This window comes from Rhinoraja longicauda, chromosome 8, assembly GCF_053455715.1.
Source record: "Rhinoraja longicauda isolate Sanriku21f chromosome 8, sRhiLon1.1, whole genome shotgun sequence".
Classification (NCBI taxonomy): Eukaryota; Metazoa; Chordata; class Chondrichthyes; order Rajiformes; family Arhynchobatidae; genus Rhinoraja; species Rhinoraja longicauda.
In genome coordinates this window covers 15,349,267-15,370,191 of record NC_135960.1, presented here as the reverse complement: position 1 = coordinate 15,370,191, position 20,925 = coordinate 15,349,267, and the positions used below count along the sequence as shown (strand labels likewise).

At 42.9% G+C, this 20,925-nt stretch overlaps 1 protein-coding gene across 1 annotated transcript in view; it reads left to right on the top strand.

Annotated features, from left to right (window-relative positions):
* lypd6b (LY6/PLAUR domain containing 6B) overlaps positions 1 to 20,925 on the top strand; it is a 119,527-nt gene that overhangs the window by 44,157 nt on the left and 54,445 nt on the right. Inside the window, exon 2 of the mRNA XM_078404408.1 lies at positions 8,267 to 8,389. The gene's annotated coding sequence lies outside the window, so the exon portion shown is untranslated. The remainder of the gene's footprint in view (positions 1 to 8,266; positions 8,390 to 20,925) is intronic.

Sequence of the window (20,925 nt, the reverse complement as noted above, 5' to 3'; positions counted from 1 at the left end):
CAGTCAGAGAGTTGTAAACATGTGGAATTCACTGCTTCTGAAGACAGTGGAGGCCAATTCTCTGAATGCATTCAAGAGAGAGCTAGATAGAACTCTTAAGGATAGCGGAGTCAGGGGGTATGGGGAGAAGGCAGGAACAGGGTACTGATTGAAAATGATCAGCCATGATCACATTGAATGGTGGGGCTGGCTCGAAGGGCCGAATGGCCTCCTCCTGCACCTATTGTCTATTGTCTATAATCTCATTTGGAATTGTTCAGCTATCTTAAATGTAACGTTTGAGGTTGAATTTAAGGAAGCGCAATGATTCCCACTCTTCTTTCTATGATGAAGGCCTCTGGTCTTCACCACTGAGCTCTAAGGTTGGGTCTTATTATTCAGGTGCTTTCTTATCTGAGGAAATGGTTTGTCATTATCTCCTCTTTTCTAAACACTTGAATTAGATTGCCCTCTTAATCATCTAGAGACAAGAGAGTATTAATTTGTTTTTTGCAAATAGACTTTTACGTTTAACCGTTTGCACCCAGGTATGTTTGACTTGCAGCCCATCTGAGATTAACATCTCCTGCATCACCCAGAGCTGAATGCACATCTCCAAAAGGGGTATCTGGTGCATTCCTCCCCCTTTTGCATTACAACATTACATTTCAATTTTTTTTAACCTGCCAGCTTTTTGAGATTTCCATAAATCTGAAGTCCCAGCCTCTTACAATCTGCTCGGGTCTCAAACGGATGATGTCTCTCTTTTGTACATTGAAATCCATTGACCACTTTTGAAATATTATCTTCTCTTGCTCTATGTATTCTTTGCTGAAGTTGTGTAATTGTACCCAACACAAGGAGCCCATTTCATATATAGAAACACTGAGAAATTCAACTGGTCCACATCGTTGCATTAAGTTGGTGTTGAAGCAGGGCACAATCTGTGTGGTACTGGTACTGGTTTGTTATTGTCTCGTGTACCGAGAAAATCTTTGCTTTGTGTGCTATCCAGGCAGATCATACCGCACTTGAGTACAATGGCTATGACAAAGGAGAAAATAAACAGAGTGCAGATGAAAAGGTGTGAGCGCCGCAACAAGGCAGATTGGAAGATCGAGAACACATCCTTGGCATATGAGAGAGGTCTGTTCAAGAGTTGGGTAACAGCAGAGAAGAAGCTGTTCTTGAATCTGGTGGTTCGTGCATTCAAGCTTTTGTATCTTCAACCCCACCAGAGAGGAGAGAGAAGATGATGACAAGGGTCTGAGCGGTTCTTGATAGTGTTGGCTGCTTTCCCAAGACTGGGTAAACTGTAATTGGAGTTGATGGTGAGAGGGGGAGAGGCAAGGTTGAGGCTGTTTTAGTTTTTAGTTTCAGAGATACAGCACGGAAACAGGCCTTTTGGCCAATTAACCTACAAGCCTGTACGTTTTTGGAGTGTGGGAGAAATCTGGAGCACCTGGAGAAAACCCACGAGGTCACGGGGAGAATGTCCAACTGAACTGACAGCACCGTAGTCAGTATTGAAACCGACTCTTTGGCGCTGCCGGGCAGCAACTCTACCGCTGTGCCACCGTGCCACCGCATGCTTTGTGTGATGGACTGGGCGGTTTCCATGACTCTGCAGTCTCTGGGGAAGAGGGAGAGTTGTGTTCCTAGAAAAGAGCCTGTATCACGACAATCTGCAAGATGAAACTATGTCATCTAAGCACGTGCCAAGAAATGCGAGTTGAGAAAAAAAAGGGCATTTTGTGTTTCTCTAGTTATTTGTTTTTGCATAAACTCTGAGAGCAAATTTTATTCCGTATCTCAAATTTTTGGGTAGTGATCAGTGAATTTCCTCAACCCGAATGCTCGCAATGTGGAGGATGCCTATACTTCTGGTCGGATGAGATCAAAGGAGTTAATGCAGCAGTTAGAAGCCTGTAATGTCTCCATGACTGGACTTTCATCCACATCAGCCATCTTCCAGAGAACGTGAATGGATTCCTGCTGGGCTTTCCCAGGCCTTTTGTACACTTGGAAGATATCCCGGTTACCGAAGCCTGAGGGATGAACACCTGCGGAATCTTGAAGTACTGAGTGCGCTGGACTCGGCAGTTAAAGAGACGCAAGTGCACATTCTTGACAAGTGATGTACAGTACCTGGAACACTGCATGAATACTAAAGGACTGCACCCAGTTCAGCAGAAGGTAAAAGCCATTACCAACGCTCTTGTCCAACTAATATACTTGAGCTTGGACATTTCTGGTATTGAATTATTCTAGTAATTTGCCAAGTCTATCAACACTCTTATCCTCATTACATTAATTGTGGTGAAAACATGTGAAGTGGAGTTGAACTGAAACTTAAGGAAATGCTATTGTGCCTTCTAAAGAATTGCTACAGTTAGCTGATGTGTTGGTCCACTATTCAGAGAGAGAGAGAGAGAGAGATATTCAATCTTGTGAATTGTCACCGTGTTATATCAGCGCTGTGTTGGTCATCAAATGGAAGGTGGTTCAGAAAAGCTGAATGGGTTTAAGACCAGAACACTGACCGTTGCAATGATAAAATAATCTCAGATGAACAAAAACTATTTAGCCATCATGTCTGAAACAGCTTCATAAATACAGGTGTGAATAACATTTCATGATCTGCAAAGATCAGAAATCCCTCCTTTGTTCCATGAAAAGAAGCCGGTTTCTCAGATGGTCTCCTCACAAATCCAGCGATGACCTTTGATCCTGAGGATGTAAATAAATTATTGTTTATAGAAAATGAAAATTTTCTCAATCATCTTGATAACTTCCCTCCATGGGTATAATCACTTTCATCAGGAAGAGAGGGGAGAGGGTGAGACGGAGAGGGTGAGATAAAGAATATGGAGAGGAGAGAAAGAGGAAGGGAGAGAAAGTGGGGCACCGTCCTGCTAGCTGTGTTCCCCTGTTGCGGATCGAGGAAGACTGAGCCCCTGGGATAAGCACGAGATCACCAGCGCTGCCATGTGGTCGAGACAGGGCTGCCGGGAAGAAGCCCGAGGCAGCCAGCACCTCCACAATGGTTAAGTCTGAGTGGCCGGGGCAAGCCTAAGATGCTGTGCCTCTTCCTACCCATAAACAACGAGGGACTGTTCCCACACACAGAGGCAAAGACTGAGCTGCCAGGATAAGCCAGAGACCACCAGCGCCAGCTCTTCAACCCCAAAGCTTATTGAAGCATATAAGATAATTAGGGGATTGGACATATTAGAGGCAGGAAACATGTTCCCAATGTTGGGGGAGTCCAGAACAAGGGGCCACAGTTTAAGAATAAAGGGTAGGCCATTTAGAACGGAGATGAGGAAGAACTTTTTCAGTCAGAGAGTGGTGAAAGTTTGGAATTCTCTGCCTCAGAAGGCAGTGGAGGCCAGTTCGTTGGATGCTTTCAAGAGAGAGCTGGATAGAGCTCTTAAGGATAGCGGAGTGAGGGGGTATGGGAGAAGGCAGGAACGGGGTACTGATTGAGAGTGATCAGCCATGATTGCATTGAATGGCGGTGCTGGCTCGAAGGGCTGAATGGCCTACTCCTGCACCTATTGTCTATTGTCTATTGTCTATAAAGCTGAGCTGCCAGGATAAGCCTGAGACTGCCAGTGCTTCTTCTTCAGGCAAGGGTGAACTGCATTGAGAAGCCTGAGATCGCCATGCCACCTCTTTCGAGACCAGGACTGAGCTGCCGGAACAAGCCCGAGATCGCCAGCGGCACCTCGCATGCCCCTTGATAATGAGGGACAGCGCCCCCATGCAATCCTGGACTTTCTTGTCTCTGCAAATAAAACATATCATGTGAGTTCACCCTACTCAGAGTGTCGGCGTGGTTGCTGCCGTACCCAGTGTCATCCCTGTCGGCATGGTGGGAATTTGCTGAAATGACCTGTTTAGGTCAATGTACGAGTTTGGTGAGGCAGAAAGTTGTACAGCACTCAACCTGCAACTGCAGGAGAGATGTGCCTAACACTCAGTTTGAGCCTTCGGAGTTATTCAAAGCTGGTTTTTTTTTCATGTGAGAGAACAGACAATTGTGATAGAGTCATAGAGTGATACAGCGTGGCAACAGGCCCTTTGGCCCAACCTGCCCACACCGGCTAAAAATGTCCCAGTTACACTAGTCCCACCTGCCAGCATCTGGTCCATATCCCTCCAAATCTGTCCTATCCATGTACGTGTCTAACTGTTTCTTAAATGTTGGGATAGTCCCTGCCTCGACTACCTCCATATATCCACCACCCTTTGTGTGAAAAAGTTACCCCTCAGATTCCTATTAAATCTTTTCTCCTTCAACTAACCTCTGTCCTCTGGTCCTCGATTCACCTACTCTGGGCAAGAGACTCTGCATCTACCCAATCTATTCTTCTCATGATATTATACATCTCTATAATATCACCCCTCATCCTCCTGCGCTCCAAGGAATAGAGTCCCAGCCTACTCAACCTCTGCCTATAGTTCAGACCCTCTAGTCCTGGCAACATCGTCGTAAATCTTCTCTGTACCTTTCCAGCGTGACAACATCTTTCCTATAACACGGTGCACAGAACACAATACTCTAAATGTGGCCTCACCAAAGTCTTCTGCAACTGCAAAATGACCTCCCAACTTCTATACTCAATATTCTGGCTGATGAAAGCCTTTTTGACCACCCGATCTACCTGCGACTCCACCTTCAGGGAACTATGTACCTGCACTCCTAGATCTCTCTGCTCTACAACACTCCCCAGAACCCTACCATTCACTGTTAGGTCCTGCCTGATGTAGATCAATGTGATTGAAAATCTCATCAAAAGTAATTTTGGGTAATGCACTATAGTTTAAACCATTTGGGCAAATGTACACCAGAAAGTCAGAACAAATCTGGCATCAAAACATCCATACCCTATTGACAATTGGCGTTAACTCCCTGAAACACGTGCACAAAAAATGGTTTATCCATGTTAACGTGATTTTTGTATGTGCAAAATTTTCTAAGCTTGAATATTTTAATACGTTTACAAAGCAATTAAACAGGTACATGGATAGCTCAGGTTTAGAGGGATATGGGCCAAACACAGGCTGGTGGGACTAGTGTAGATGGGACACATTGGTTGGTGTGGGCAGGTTGGGCTGAAGGCCCTGTTTCCACATTGTATGACTCTACTAAATTAGCATCAGTAAATTCTAACCTTCAACATTTTCTGATCAAGTTGTTTTTTGTGTTCCAGTCTAATATCACAATGATTGGAATGATTCAATAATTGAATATTGTTTCAGTGTCATCATTGGAAGTGTCTCTTGTTTTACACTGCGCCTTGCATTGCTATTTAGTCAAATTTCTGTTCTTGAGGGCAAGGCACTACTAGAGGCATGAAGAGTCGGCTACAGTAGCTCTACAGTGACATGGCAGGGAACGCTGGAATCAAGAATGACTCATGTCTGATTTGATTTCAAAACCAAGCCGAAGGATGTTTAAACTCTTATTTAATTAGAGTTTGTAACAGATTTGCCTCTGAGAAAGGATACCGTGTTGTAATTATGTGAAAATGACACACTTGTATTTCAGGAGCTGCCTATACATGTTAGGAATTAATCTTTAACAGGAACCGTGTAAGATCTTGCAAGGCGAGAACAAATTGCCTTGTATAATTGATGATCATTTACTATGGAATTTCCACGATTGATAATATCCACCTTAGTTCATTTAGTTTACAATTTTCACTCGTACAGAGATACAGTGAAAAGCTTTTGTTTGCGTGCTATCCAGTCAAGAGAAAGACCATACATGAATATAATCGAGCCGTCCACAGTGCAAAGATAAAGGATAAAGGGTACACATTTTGTGCAAAGATATAACATTGACGTCCAGGTCTAGTAGATGGAACCAAAAAGCTGGAGTAACTTAGTGGGACAAGCAGCATCTGTGGAGAGAAGGAATGGGTGTCGTTTTGGATCGAAACTCTTCTTCAGATGGAACCTAAATTTATCTTGTGATCCTTTTGGCAGCAGTTAATTCAACAAATATGATTTGATTTTTTTTTCAATGTCAATAGGGAACCAATTCTTCTAAGGATTAGATGGTATCCCATTTTCATTGTAATTTTTAGTCATGATTTTTTTTGTGAAGGACTTTTAAAAGCAGCATTGAGAGAGAATTTATCTTGTTAAATTTTTACCATTATTTCTCAAACAATGCTGGCTTTCGGTTATTTTGTGTGCGGCCACCAATGCATCTGTAAATAATGAGGACATGTAAAACTTTCGTTTCAAATCATTTTGACTGAAGGGTGCTGAAATCAAATTGAAGGAATGAGGTCAGGTGGATTAGGGCTGGTCTGCTGTGTGTGTGTTTCCAGCACAAGATAGGATTATGGGTTTGTCACCTTTTTAAATTCACAGTTGCAGACTGACTACAATCTATTTATGATTTTGCTTTCCAATCTGTAAGTAAAATAATGCATCAACTGACGAGGTTCATCTATGTAAAACTGAGGTGAGAAAAACTTTTTCACCCAGAGAATTGTGAATTTGTGGAATGCTCTGCCACAGAGGGCAGTGGAAGCCAAATCACTGGATGGATTTAAGAGAGAGTTAGATAGAGCTCTAGGGGCTAGTGGAATCAAGGGATATGGGGAGAAGGCAGGCAGGGGTTATTGATTGGGGACAATCAGCCATGATCACAATGAATGGCGGTGCTGGCTTGAAGGGCCAAATGGCCTCCTCCTGCACCTATTTTCTATGTTTCTATTAAATAGGATTATCAATTCTTCCTCAAAGGAAGATCTTCGATTAACTCACCTTGCAAACTAAAGCCCCATATTTGGACCAGTTCCTCTTTAATCCTTTGAATTGAGTATTGTCAAATCTGTCTTTCCACCAATTTCCTGTCTGACTCTGTCTAACCAGTTTTCTTTTTTAACCGCAGCACTGAAAGGACCCAAGTCAAAGGCAGAAATAACTGAGCAAAATACAAAGTGCTGGTCAGGCTTCATCTGTGGACGGAATGGACAGACAACTGTTCTAGTCAGGCCCCTGATGTTGCCTGAGTTCATCCAGCACTTTGTGTTTTGTTCAGGATTCCAGCATCTGCATTTACATAAGTTATAGGAGCAGAATTAGGCCATTCGGCCCGTCAAGTCTACTCTGCCATTCAATCATGGCTGATCCATCTTTCCCTCTCAACCCCTTCTCCTGCCTTCTCCCCATAATCCCGGCGAACATTACTAATCAAGAAACTGTCAATCTGCGCCTTAAAAATACACAATGATGGCCTCCACAGCTGTCTATGGCTCACATTTTCTTGTGTCTGCAGAAATATCTGATCATCTTTCTTCCTGATCTCCTTGTGACCAGCCTATTGCCCTCCAATGGGTCTTTAGATTTCTAGTTGGTTGCAATCTTATTGCTTGGTTCCATTATTCTGTTCTCAGTAGCCTTTTGAGTCTGCAAATAATCCTTTGGATGTCTCCTCCATGCCATTCTATCTCAAGACCAAGTCATATTCCAAGTCTTTACAATACAATAGGCCATGATATTTGTCATTAATCATCTCAATGCCTCCACTGCTTCTGTCTGGTCAGAATCCTTATCTAACACCAGTCCTGATTGAACCCAGTTTTTCCCTGATACCATGGAGAGACCAAATATTACTTAAATTAAGAATGAGTCAAGGAATGCTGAGGTAGGTGACCAAAGGCTAGGCCTTAAAATTTTGGAGTAATGGAGAGAGTAGAAGGATTGGAACTTTTCGAGTCCTTGAAGGGATCAAGAGTGTATTATTGTCATTTGTTCCAAAATGGAACAATGACATTCTTACTGGCAGTAGCACAACCGATATGTTAACAAAGTACTCAGTGGACACCATTATAAACAGCAAAAAGAAATGCAATATATAAAAACAAGCCAGCAATATAGTGCTAAGTTAAAAACAATGCTCCCCACCCTCTCCCCATGAGTTGCTAGTGCAATGAAGGTGGTTTGTAGTTTGGAGCTGGGGTTCTTAGTGTTCAATAGGTTGTTGGGAAGAAGATGCTCCTGAACCTGGATGTTAACAGTTTTCGGGCTCGTATGCCTTTTCCCAATGGCAGGTGGGAAGAGTGAAAAGAGAGCTAACCCAAGGTGGTGTGGGGCTGGCTGCCTTTTTAGGGCAGTGCCTCCCACACATTACTTCAATGGTGATCATGAAGAGAATTGACATTTTGAATTGGAGTATCAAAGAAACAGACATTGACGTACATCAGCAAAGATGATATATGGAACTTTATAGATACTAACAAATTGCAATATTCTGTTGCAGGTGTAGATATTCAGCAGAGGATGGAATTAAAGAAGTTGAAGACATTTGCATGAGAAGCAAACAGATGGACGTTTCCAAGGTTGCTGTTAAGAAATTACAGTAAATTATGGGAACACATTACATGTAAGTCAGTTTCCATTTAAAGACATGGTGTTATGGCATTTCAGGCATTGGGCATTCATTAGAACAGATGACTAATATAACTGAATATGACATTGATGAGACCACCATTGCTTTCATTATTTTGTTAATTATAATCTGGATTGTAGACTTGCGTCACTTACTGTTGGTGCATGAAAATAGTGAGAGAAATTAGCATTCCATCTCCAAACATCCGTCAAGAAATGCTGCTAAACTATAAAGAGCAGGAACTCATTGTGACTGTATGCATATTGTTTACTCTCTGAGCTTCACCCCAAAAAAGGACTTTCATTACACCCTGGTATATATGACAATAAACTAATTTGAAGATGAATATGAATCTGAAGTGATGTGTTTTGGGAAGCTAAACCAGGGCATGTCTTGATCTGGCCCTGAGGAGTATTGTAGAACAGAAAGACCTAGGGAAACCAATACTTAGTTCCCCAAAATAATAACACAAGTAAACAGGATGGTGATGAAGGTGTACAGCATGCTTGTCTACACCAGGTGGACCATTAAGTACAAGGGTTGGGATGTCATGTTACAGCTGACTATGACATTGATGAGGCCACACCTAAATATTGTATGTAGTTCTGGTCACCATATTATTGGAAGGATGTGCTTAAGCAAAAGAGGTTACAGAAAAGGTTCAGAAAGATGTTTTTGGGCTTGGGAAGATTGTTATAAAGGAGAGTCTGGATAGTTTCGGGTCGAGACCCTTCTTCAGACTGGTTAGGCATAAGGGAAACGAGAGATACAGATGGTGATGTGGAGAGATAAAGAACAATGAATGAAAGATATGCAAAAAAAGTAACGATGATAAAGTAAACAGACTATTGTAAGCTGTTTGTTGGGTGAAAATGAGAAACTAGTGCGACTTGGGTGGGGGATGGATAGAGAGAGAGGGTTATATATAACAGTATATTGGCATTTCCCACAGATTTTACCAGCTGTTGAGAGTTTGCTTTATGAATGAAGGTGGTACATTTGTTTTTTAGAGGTGGTGTTCTTGTGCAAATAGAATTATGAGATAAGACTTGTGTAACAGAATTATAATATCTCCATGTTAAGGGACTAATATATAAAAAGTAATGCAGTAAGTTCTGTTGAATTAAGGTAATGCAATAAGGTCTGAGTCTGAAGAAATGTCCCTATCTTAAACGTTATGTATTTACGTTCTCCAGAGATGCTGCCTAACCAGCTAAGTTACCCAAGACACTCAAGTATCTTTCTTTTATTAACCAGCATCTGTAGGTCCTTGTTTCCAAGTTCTATTGCTTTCCTTGTACCAGTAACGATAATAATATCTTTATATTTTAAATCAATAATTATGCAAGCTTCATTGTGATTTACAGTTGCAACAGGTTTCAAATGGCATATTTGCTAACGACACTGCTACTGAGTTATTAATCATTGCTACAACTTATGTTGGTGCATCCCTTTAATTAACTACGATGCCCCGAAGACCCTCGCTTGTGAGAGAAGACTGAGTGGCACTAGAATGACTGAAAGGTCATTTTTTGACTGAAAGGTCAAAAAGGTAGAGTTTCGTGCCTTGGAAAACCAAGTGTGTTCTGGAAAGTGGAACCAAGCAATGGAACACCCCAAGAGCAACTGAGGGACACTAGTGGGGCAGGATGCACAGGAAACCAGATTTCAGGCAACTGAACCATCCTACCAACAACTGGAGCGGAGTCCTGTGTTACTATCTCAGGGTCTTTATCGGAGACCCTCGGACTATCTTTGATCTGAGATTTACGCGGAATGCTGGAGTAACTCAGCGGGGCAGGCAGTAATTCTGGAGAGAACAAATGGGTGACGTTCCGGGTCGAGACCCTTCTTCAGACTGAGTCGGGGAGAGGGAGACTAGAAATATGGAAGGGTAAGGTGTGAAAACGACAGATCAAAGCCTTCCTACACAAATTATCTTTGATCAGACTTTATCTTGCACTAAAAGATATTTACGTTATTTCCTTTATCATGTGGATGGCTCGATTGAAACCAAGTATTGTCTTTCCGCTAACTGGTTAGCACACAAAAAAAAGCTTTTCACTCTATCTCGGTCCACGTGACAATAAACTAAACTCAAACTGAAAGAGAGTAGAGCAAATCTGAGATAAAAGGAAGGATCTTGAACTTGCCATGTTGGAGATGAAGGATCGGAATGTTCTGGGTGAACGAGCTATTTGTTGGGAGAACAGCAGTCAAGTTGTAGACACGTTAGGTGTTATGGCGATATAGGCATGGAGCAGGGGTTTCTGTAGAGGTCAATTTCAGCTTGGAATGAAGACTGGGAGCATTGTTTGGTGTTCAGCTTCAGCGACAAGTAAAAGTAGGGGGTTGAAACCTCCTGAACCACCTACTGTCCACTTTGTAAATGCCCACAAGATGTTAACGAGTGACTTGAATGACTGGGAAAATATTTTGCAGTGGTGCATTCTTAAAAGCTGAATAATCAAGTACAAGCTTGGATGAGTTTTTAAGATCACTGTCTTTATGTGACTTGCAGTTGACCTTCAAAAGCCAGGGACCCATTGTTCCATGAATGGGGGACGATAAAAATCTTTCCTCGTACTGTTATTGTAAAAAGTGGTTTCCTTTGATTCTTGGAGTGGATAGCATCCCACCCAGTTAGAGCTTCTTCTGAAAATAAAATGATCATAGCAGTCCAGTCTGTGCAAGCAATGTTTGTTCAAGGTGCAGTTTCAAGATCTCTCTTCCGATAATTCTGAAGTCCTGTGAACTTAGGTCAGCAACTGACAACTTTAACCAACTGCTGATTCATGATAAGTAATGGCAGGATGTGAAAATGCACCCAAAGTGCCCTTCTTTATGTATAGAAATAGGATCACGTTAATCAAGGAAAAGCTACACCAGCCGCACAGTTTGATATAATTCTACACAGAATTAAATAAACCATCACATCCCCCAATTCTGAGTTAATTCCCCTGAACCTTTGCCTTAAGCCCTTTAAGGAGATGGATGGATTACTTGTCGAACCTTGCTGAGACCCATCTTTCTCTGATAGTTAAGCAAAACCAAATCAGACTTAAGTTGATCAGGTGTCTTGAACCTGGATAGAGGTGACTTCTAGGTTCAAGTACAGTTTCTTCCCAGTCCTTTGAACACTGCACTTCTGACCACAACCAATGTGGGCGGTACGGTGGCTCAGCGGTAGAGTTGTTGCCTCACAGTGCTTGCAGCTGACCCGGATTTGATGCCGACTACAGGTGCTGTCTGTACGGAGTTTGTACGTTCTCCCCTTGACCGTGTCGGTGTTCACCGAGATCTTCAGTTTCCTCCCACACTCCAAAGACGTGCAGGTATGTAGGTAGAATGGCTTGGTAAATGTAAAAGATGTCCCTAGTGCATGTAGGATAGTATGAATATGCGAGGATCGCTGGTCAGTGCGGACTCGGTGGGCTGACGGGCCTGTTTCCGCGCTGTATCTCTAAATTAAACTAACCAGAACTAACCACAACTCTACCTCAGCAACTATGATGTACCATGGACTTTGTTTTGGTTGTATACAGACTTTGATTTTGCACTATTATTGTCTAGTTACCAAGTATTACTGATTATTAATTAATTAATTGTATTATTAATTATTGTATACAGTATTTATTTGTGTGCAATTGTGTTACTGGGCCAGTAAAACTGCAGCAAGTAAGAATTTCATTGTTCTTTTGCCGGTACATGTGGTAATTAAATACTCTTGATTCTCTTGACTCTTGACTCAAAAGCTTGGTCAGTAAAGTTTGGACCAAAGAAGAGTGGAAAAGTTACACGATCGGAAGTCATAATGTTGGGGATTAAACCATTAAGGGATTTAAGCAAGTGAATGAAAGTTTGGGTTGGAGTGTTTGAAAAACAGTTGTCAACCTCAGTTAGTAAGGATAGAAATTCTTCAATCTTCAACAGGAGTTGCAGCCAGATTTTGATTAAAAAAACCATAGGAATTTCATGACATGTAATATTGTCCCGTGACAATATATTTATTAGGGTACAATAGCTGTTAAATATACCCAGAGAGTGAACATTTTGCATTAATCTTTTCATGTGACCACTAGATGCAGGGCGCTAAATACTGAAGCTAAGCTACAAATTAGATAGCATACATCTATGATTTAACCATCAAGCAAATCTGACTTTCATATTTGTTTGAATGATTGAGATTCCCAATGGACTTGTATTTCGTTTTAGTTTAGTTTAGAGTTACAGTGTGGAAATAGGCCCTTTGGCCCACCGAGTTCGCACCGATCAGTGATCCCAGCACATTAACACACCAGGGACAATTTACACTTTAACCAAGTCAATTAACCTGCAAACCTGGACGTCTTTGGAGTGTGGGAGAAAACCGAAGATCTCGGAGAAAACCCATGCCATCATGGGGAGAACGTACAAACTCCATACAGACAGCGCCCGTAGTCGGGATCAAACCCGGGTCTCTGGCGCTGCGAACGCTTTCAGGCAGCAACTCTACCGCTGCGCCACCGTGCTGCCCATTAAAAAAAATAAAAATTTGCTGAATCAATCTTGTGCATTTGTACCTTCTGATCCTAAGTATGAGAACATAAAAAAACAAGGGAGGGAGTTGAGGCAGGTGCTGTAATGGCATTTAAAAGACACGTGGACAACTACATGGATAGGAACGGTTTAGAGGTATAGGGGGCAATTGCGGGAAAATGGACCTAGCTTAGATGGGGCATCTTGGTTGGCATGGACGAGTTGGACTGAAGAGCCTGTTTACGTGCAGTATGACTCTATAACCAGGAGCAAGAGTAGGCCGTGTCTGATCCTGTACCTCAAATCAACATTTCCACTCAATCCCTTTGTCTTTTGATTCCCGTTACATCCAAAAACCTATTAATTCCAGCCTTGAATACACTCAGCGGTGTATACTTTTTTGTGTCTGATATTTAGATAGTTGTAGCTAACCAAGGAATTGAACAGAAAATCTTCTCCCCCGAGCAGCCTTGTCATAGGCATCGTCCTCTGAGAGGCAAGATTCCACATGCTGCATTGCTTCTACCAAACATACACATTAAACTGGAGCTGTGTCATTTACAGTGATTGCTGGATTGGCCAAACTTGCACAGAAGATAGAAAAATAATTTCATCCAGTCCTGATAACTGGATCAAATGCTGTGGTGCTGAATGTGGCTTTGGAGGTGGATATCAAAGTAATAGAACTAACTAGACCAAGTGGACCCATTGGGCCCATTCCTCGTAGAGGGGGGACAGGGAAGGGGAGAGGGTGTGAGTTGACCCCCACCCTGCCCTCCTCCCCACCCCCACTCTCCCCCCACCCCCTCCCCCCACTCTCCCCTCCCCATCCCCCCTCTCTCCTCCCCCCACCCCCCTTTCCCCCACCCCCACTGTCTCCTCCCCCCACCCTCTCCCCCAATCTCCCCTCTTCCCCCCCCCACTCACCCCTGCCCCGCACTGTCCCCCTTCCCCCCACTCCCACTTTTATGTGATTTAAATATATCTGGGAACTGAAGACAGTGTGTATCAGAACAGTTTCTCATTTTAAGACATTGCCTTTGTCATTGCAAATTTAATTTGTATGATTTTATTGTGTGCTACGTGTTTATACTTGGACCGTCTCCTATAAAACTACTTTTCTGTCCATCACAGAGATATACACACAAGGAACTGCAGGTGACGGTTCACCAAAAGAAGACACAAAGTGCTGGGGTAACACAGCGGGTCAGGCAGTATTGTAGAATATGGATAGGCAATGTTTCAGGTTGGGTTTGGGTCAGAGGGTACCCGACCCAATTCGTGGCCTATCCATGTTCTCCAGAGATGCTGCCTGACCCGCTGAGTTACTCCAGCACTTTGTGTCTTTCTTTCAATCACATATGTGTACTGTACAGCTGCATTGCACTAATGGTCACACTCTACCTTTGTGCATTCCTTTCTATTTTACACAACTGATGGTGGATCATTTGGCAGTAAGTAGCACATAGTTCATTCACTCAATGAAAACTTGCCTATACTTGGTGCTTCAGAGCATCAGGAGATAATCCGCAACTACCGTGCTAGCAACACTTGTGGACATTATCATGAACATGCAATTTCTCAGCCTAATATTGAGTAAAGATCCGCTATCAACAATGCTTTGATCTGTGCACAAAGTAATTTGTTGAGTGCTAGGAAAGTATTAAAGGATCATTATTATAAATACATTATAAATATGTTGTAATTACCCGCTGTGTATTTTTAGTTGTTGATAAGTAGTCTACATATGTCATAACCATAATGGTTAAATGATTTAAAAAAATGATTCTTTTCATAAAAATGGAAGAACCTAGTGTCTATCATAAATTATTATTTTGTTATATAAATGGCGGCAAAATTACATGTTCAAGCCTCTTAACATACACTTGGATTATGAAGAGGCATGAAATCCCATTGCAGACCTTTCAAAGAAAGTTTACTAGGTTAATATCTGGAATAAAAGGATTGTCTTATGAGGAAACGTTAGACCGTTTAGCCTATACTCACTAAGGTTTACAAGTGTGGAGCAGCACAGTGGTGCAGTGATAGAATTGCTGCCTCACAGTGCCAGGGACCCAGGCTTGATCCTGACTACGGGTGCTGCTGTACGGAGTTTGTATGTTCTCTTTGTGACCATGTGGGGTTTTTTCGGTGCTTCGGTTTCCTCCTATGAAGAGCATTGCAGGCGGTAGTTTTCAATCCTGAAGCACTGCTATTGTGAGATGAAACTGGGGCTTGTCCTTAATCCAACATTAATCCTAACCGTGTGCACATAATTTCTCTCCGTACAATGAAGCAGTTGTTTGCAAATTCGGGAGCAAATTACATCAGGCTTAATTGATTAAGGGAGGAATCTCATGTGTCGCACAAGAGGTTTCCTTTGAGCATGCAAGACCTAATTAGCAATTGGGATAAGGCGTGATAACAGATTGGTCTCTACCGTTGGCTCAGGAGATGTGATGTTTATATAGTTGGAAGGCAGGATTGAACAAGTGTTTAACTTTACTTAATCATAAGAATTGTTGCTCTTTTTGAGAGCAGTACAAGGTCATTAGAACATAAAAATCTGGTTGATTTTCACAATCAACATTAAACAGGCATTTGTCACAATTTGTTGTCACCCATTCATATTCCAGCCCAATGTTGAAGAAAGGAGTCACATTGATTTAATGGCTTTGTTATTGCTCTGAAGTCGCTAAAACAAAAACAAGGGACATCTTCATATGTGAGGCGAGGTGATGAGGGTTAGCAGGGAGTTCCAGCAGAAAATGCAATTGAGCACATATTTTCAGCAAGGGTCAAGGCCTAGAAGGTTGGCTTCAGTGCCTTCAAGCAAAATCGTGTCTTTCACTGCTGTAGCCAAGGTGTCACGCGATCAAAAGCTGAAGCTCCAACAATTCAAAATTTATTTTCAATTATCCAGTTGAGAAAACCAAATGTCGCAATGGGAATGTCACAAAAATGTAAATGGTGATTTGGATGTCAAGGGGTTGCAGCCAAGTTAAGTGAGTGGACAACATTTTAACATATTAGAGTGGAGAGAGTAACCTTTTTAACAGTTTTAACATCTTAACAACTTTAACACACATTGTTGAAAATTGCGAGGTTATGCTCATTGTAGAGAAAATATCAGTTATTTGTTTGTGTCAGAAACTTTGTTGTCCAAAGGGGCTTGGGCATTCTTGACTACAGATCACTACAAGCTAAATTGCAGGTTCTGCAGCTAATTAAGAAGACAAATGATATATGTTCCTGTTTTGTAAGAGTACAGATGTCTAACTACCGTTTTTCAGAGGCTTGATGGTGCCCCATCTGTGCTGTGCTGTACTGTGCGCTGTTTTGGATTCTTTACTTAAATACGAATCTTCCTGCTCTGGTGCAGTGAAAGTTTCACACTGGCAGGGCAGCTGTAGAGTTACGGTGTCAGAGAGTCATAAAGTGCAGAATTAGATCCTCTAGCCCACTGAGTCAGTGTTGACCATTAAAGACTGATATTCACTAATACAACACTAATCCCATTTTCACAGAGTAACTAGACTCCCATAAAGGGGACCACCATCCCTGTTCTTAAGCAGTCCCACGGAATTGAGAATGACTTGCTTCCATTCCACTCTGATTTGTGTGTCCTGTGGCAATTATGTGCAAAGTTCAAACTCTTCCATCTGGGGGGCAGAAAGAACCTGATAGAGCGGGCTGCTGGAGGTTAGTTTGTGAGGTGATGCACTCCTTCCATTTCCACCGAACTTCTGGGTGCCTACAATGCATTGTGTTGTGGTCCTCAATACCATTCCGAAATCTCTTTCTCTACTTAGTATTGTTATGGGCTAGGAGTTTCCAACATTGAGTTGAACTATTATCAAGGACCATACCCTTGAATTTTTTTTCTCTGCCTAATCTTTTCCCACGATAAGAGTTCTAGAGTTCTGAGTAAAATGTCTGTTTTGGGAGTTTGCTGTTAAGAGTAGAAGGTGCCTTATATATATATATATATATATAACCTGTATGTGTATGTGTTTCTCACCCATTCTCACCCATCCCTTCTCTCCTGAGATGCTGCCTGACCTGCTGAGTTGCTCCAGCATTTTGTGAATAAATGCCTTTGATTTGTACTAGCATCTGCAGTTATTTTCTTACACTATATATATGTATGTGTGTACATATATATAAAAAAGTGGAAATATACATAGTTTATATATATATAGCTACACGGAGTATAGACTGAGCAAGGTCTTGATCCTAGGTAGACTCAAAATGCTGGAGTAACTCAGCGGGCAGCATCTCTGGAGGGAAGGAATGGGTGACATTTCGGCTCGAAACCCTTCTTCAATATTCCAGCATTTTGTGTCTACCTTCAATTTAAACCAGCATCTGCAGTTCTTTGCTACACATAAGGTCTTGATCCTGTTGGAAGGGGGAACCATGACAACTGGAAACAAACTGACTTTAATAATTTCTGAACAGGCACCTATTTATTTCTACAATTGTATGTTACATGCTTTTACCTAAAGCATTAAGTGTTAGTCTTAAATCATGTAGGGAGGATACAGCTGTGGGAGGAAATTAGTGTGGCACGGTAGCGCAGCGGTAGATTTCCTGCCTTGCAGCACCAGAGATCCAGGTTCGATCCTGACTACGGGTGCTGTCTATTCGATTTTGTATGTTCTCCCCGTCACTTGCGTGGGTTTTCTCCAGGATCTCCGGATTCCTCCCACACTCCAAAGACGTAGAGATTTGTAGGTTAATTGGCTTGGTATAATTGTAAATTGTCTCTAGTCTGTGTAGATAGTGTTAATGTGCGGGGATCACTGGTTGGCACGGACTGGTAGGCCCAAGGGCCTGTTTCCGTGTTGTATCTCTAAACTAAACTAAATATAGCTGGACTTGGCTAGAAATTCCTCGAGAATTTCCTCACAGAGTAGCAGATGCAGAAGCCATCAGCATGCTGCAATTATTTACCCCGTATATACATTGTTTTCCCTGAATCAACTTCACTAACAGAATTGTATCATGCAGACTGGTCTCAACTCTGGAGACTCCAAAGATAGACACAAAGTGCTAGAGTAACTCAGCGGGACAGGCAGCATCTCTGGATAGAAGGAATGGGTGAATAGATATTCTTCGATCCATTCCTTCCATCCAGCGATGCTGCCTGTCCTGCTGAGTTACTCCAGCATTTTGTGCCTATCTTCGGTATAAACTATCACCTGCAGTTCCTTTTATTCACAAAATGCTGGAGTAACTCAGCAGGTCAGCAATGGGTGACGTTTCGGGTCGAGACCCTTCAGACTGAAGAACCTGCAGTTCAACCTGCAGTTCCTTCTTACACATCGGGTGACTCCAATTTAACCTTGAGTTGAGCTTCTGCCTCTGCCACAAAAATGGCATGTTGCTATTTTCCCATCCAACAAAACTTGTGCTGATCCAAAACTGCAGCCATAATCAATAGTCAATAGTCAATAGTCAATAGTCGTTTATTTGTTACATACACATAAATGTGTAGTAAAATGAAACATTACCCGCAGTTGAACAATAAGACCAATAAGATTAATCAATAAAAATGCAATAACACATACAATCACAACTAACACCAAACAAAAAGAAACATCCATCACAGTGAGTCTCCTCCAGTCCCTCCTCACTGTGATGGAAGGCCAAAATGTATTTTTCTCTTCCCCTGCCGTCTTGTCCCGCGGTCAGGCTGTTGGAGTTGCCACGTCGGGGCGGTCGGGGCTCCCGATATTGAAGCCCCTGCTGGGCGGTGAAAGGTCAACGGCCTATTTCAGGCCGCGCCGGACGGTGAAAGGTCCGCGGCGGGCTGACCCAAGCCCCGCGATTCGGGGCGGGCAAAGACGCTGCCGCTGCCGGAGCTCCCGATGTCGGCCCCCACCCAGGGGCCTGCGGGCTTCCGACGTCCACGCGGCCCGCGCCGGAGCCTCCGGAGACGAGTCGCAGCCGCACCCGCAGCATTCGCAGGCAGCCAGCGCCGCAGGTGGTGAGTCCGGGCCGTGGGCTCTGCGAACCAGAGACCCAGGTGTTCCCAGGTGAATGGCCGGTGGTAGGCCGCAACGGGAACGGAGACACGACACAGAACAAAGGTCGCGTCTCCGTTCTGGAGAGAGAATGTTACAGTTACAGTTCCCGTTCCCTCCCACCCCCCCCCCAAAACATAACATACAACACTACATCATACTAAACTACAATTCAGACAAAAACAACAAAAAACACAAAAGACAGACGGACTGCAGGCAAGCCGCAGCTGCGACGGCAGCGCTGGCTCCTCCTCTCCGGAGATTGTGTTATTCCAAGATCTTCATGTCTATGCAGATCTCACAGCCACAAGTAAAAAAATCTCATCCCCGTGTCTAACTTTGCATAGTATTGTGATTCCCTCTCTTGTCTTCTTCAGCAGAACAACTCCCCTTGTTCAAGCTCTGCACCTCTTAGGTTCTCCACATCCTTAATGGCGTTGCTTCACCAGTGATAGCATAAACTCCATAAATCTCCTCCATGGTCTTCTGGTCTTTTCATTTTTCTTCTTCCTCTAAGACCCTGCTTAAAGTCCACTCTTTTGACAAGTTTTCTGAGCAAAATACAAAATGCTGAAGGAACTCAGAGGGTCAGACAGCATCTGTGGAGGGAAAGCATTTTGACTTGAAACATCGTCTGTCCATTTCCCATCATAGTCACTGCCTGACCCACACAGTTCCCAGCAGTTTGCGTTTGCTCAAGATTCCAGCATCTGCAAACTCTTGTCTCTTCGGTTCCCTGGGCACCTGAGCAAGCCGCATATTAATATGAAGGATAGAGGATAACTTATTTTATCTAATATGTTTCCATGTTCTGGAATACAATGGCCAAAAGGGTGGTAAAAAAAACAGATTTACTAGTCCTTCACAAAAAGGAAAAAAGGACTTAAAGACATCAAAAGTGGAATTTGCCATTGCCCTAGACTAAGGGCAGGACACTGAGTAACTTAATAGCTCGTTTAAAGAACCAGCACAGGTACATTGAACCAAATGGTCCCTTTGTTTTGTCCCTCTGAGTTTCATGCTCGGTTTGGCAGTTTGCTCACATGGAAGATCCATCATGTCAAGATGATAATAATAATAATAATAATACATTACATTTATATAGCGCTTTTCATATACTCAAAGACGCTTTACAGGGATTTAGAGAACATAGGGAAGTGAATAAATAGATAAATAAGTAAACGAACAGAGAAAGGAGACAGAAGGTGGGGTGACCTTCAGTGGTTGAAGGCAGTGCTGAACAGGTGAGACTTCAGCGATGTTTTGAATGTGGTGAGTGAGGAGGAGTCTCTGACGGTTTGAGGTAGTGAGTTCCATAGGGTGGGAGCAGCGATGGAGAAAGCCCTGTCCCCCCAGGATCTGAGTTTGGTCCGGATGTGGGGGGATAGGAGATTGGCAGCAGCAGAGCGGAGGGTGCAGGTGGGAGTGTGCCTGTGGAAGAGGTCGGTCAGGTAGGATGGGGCCAGGTTCTGGAGGGCTTTGTAGGTCATGAGGAGGCATGCATTCTAGGTCTGTGGGAATGGTTTGGCTAAATTCAAGCAGCAGCACACCGCTGAGTTAATGCACACAGGCAGCTTGGTTTTATGTGATCAGTGTAATCCCAGTCCGTATATATCTTACAGTTTAGTTTAGTTCAGAGATACAGTGTGAAAACAGGCCCAACAGTACCTCAATAAAAACTTCTTTTAGCACCTCAATAAAAACAGCTTTGGATAAAAGCGCCATACAAAAAGCATATCGACGATAGACACAAAGTGCTGGAGTAACTCAACGGGTCAGGCAGCATCTCTAAAGAAAATGGATGAGTGACGTGACGTATGTTCTCCAGAGATGCTGCCTGACCCACTGAGTTACTCCAGCACTGTGTGTCTTTTTTGTAAACTAGCATCTGCAATTCCTTGTTAACCCACCAAATTCAGGTCCCATGTACTTTCCTGAGGTAAAGGAGGAGCCGAACACCTATTTTGGATCACTTGAATGGAC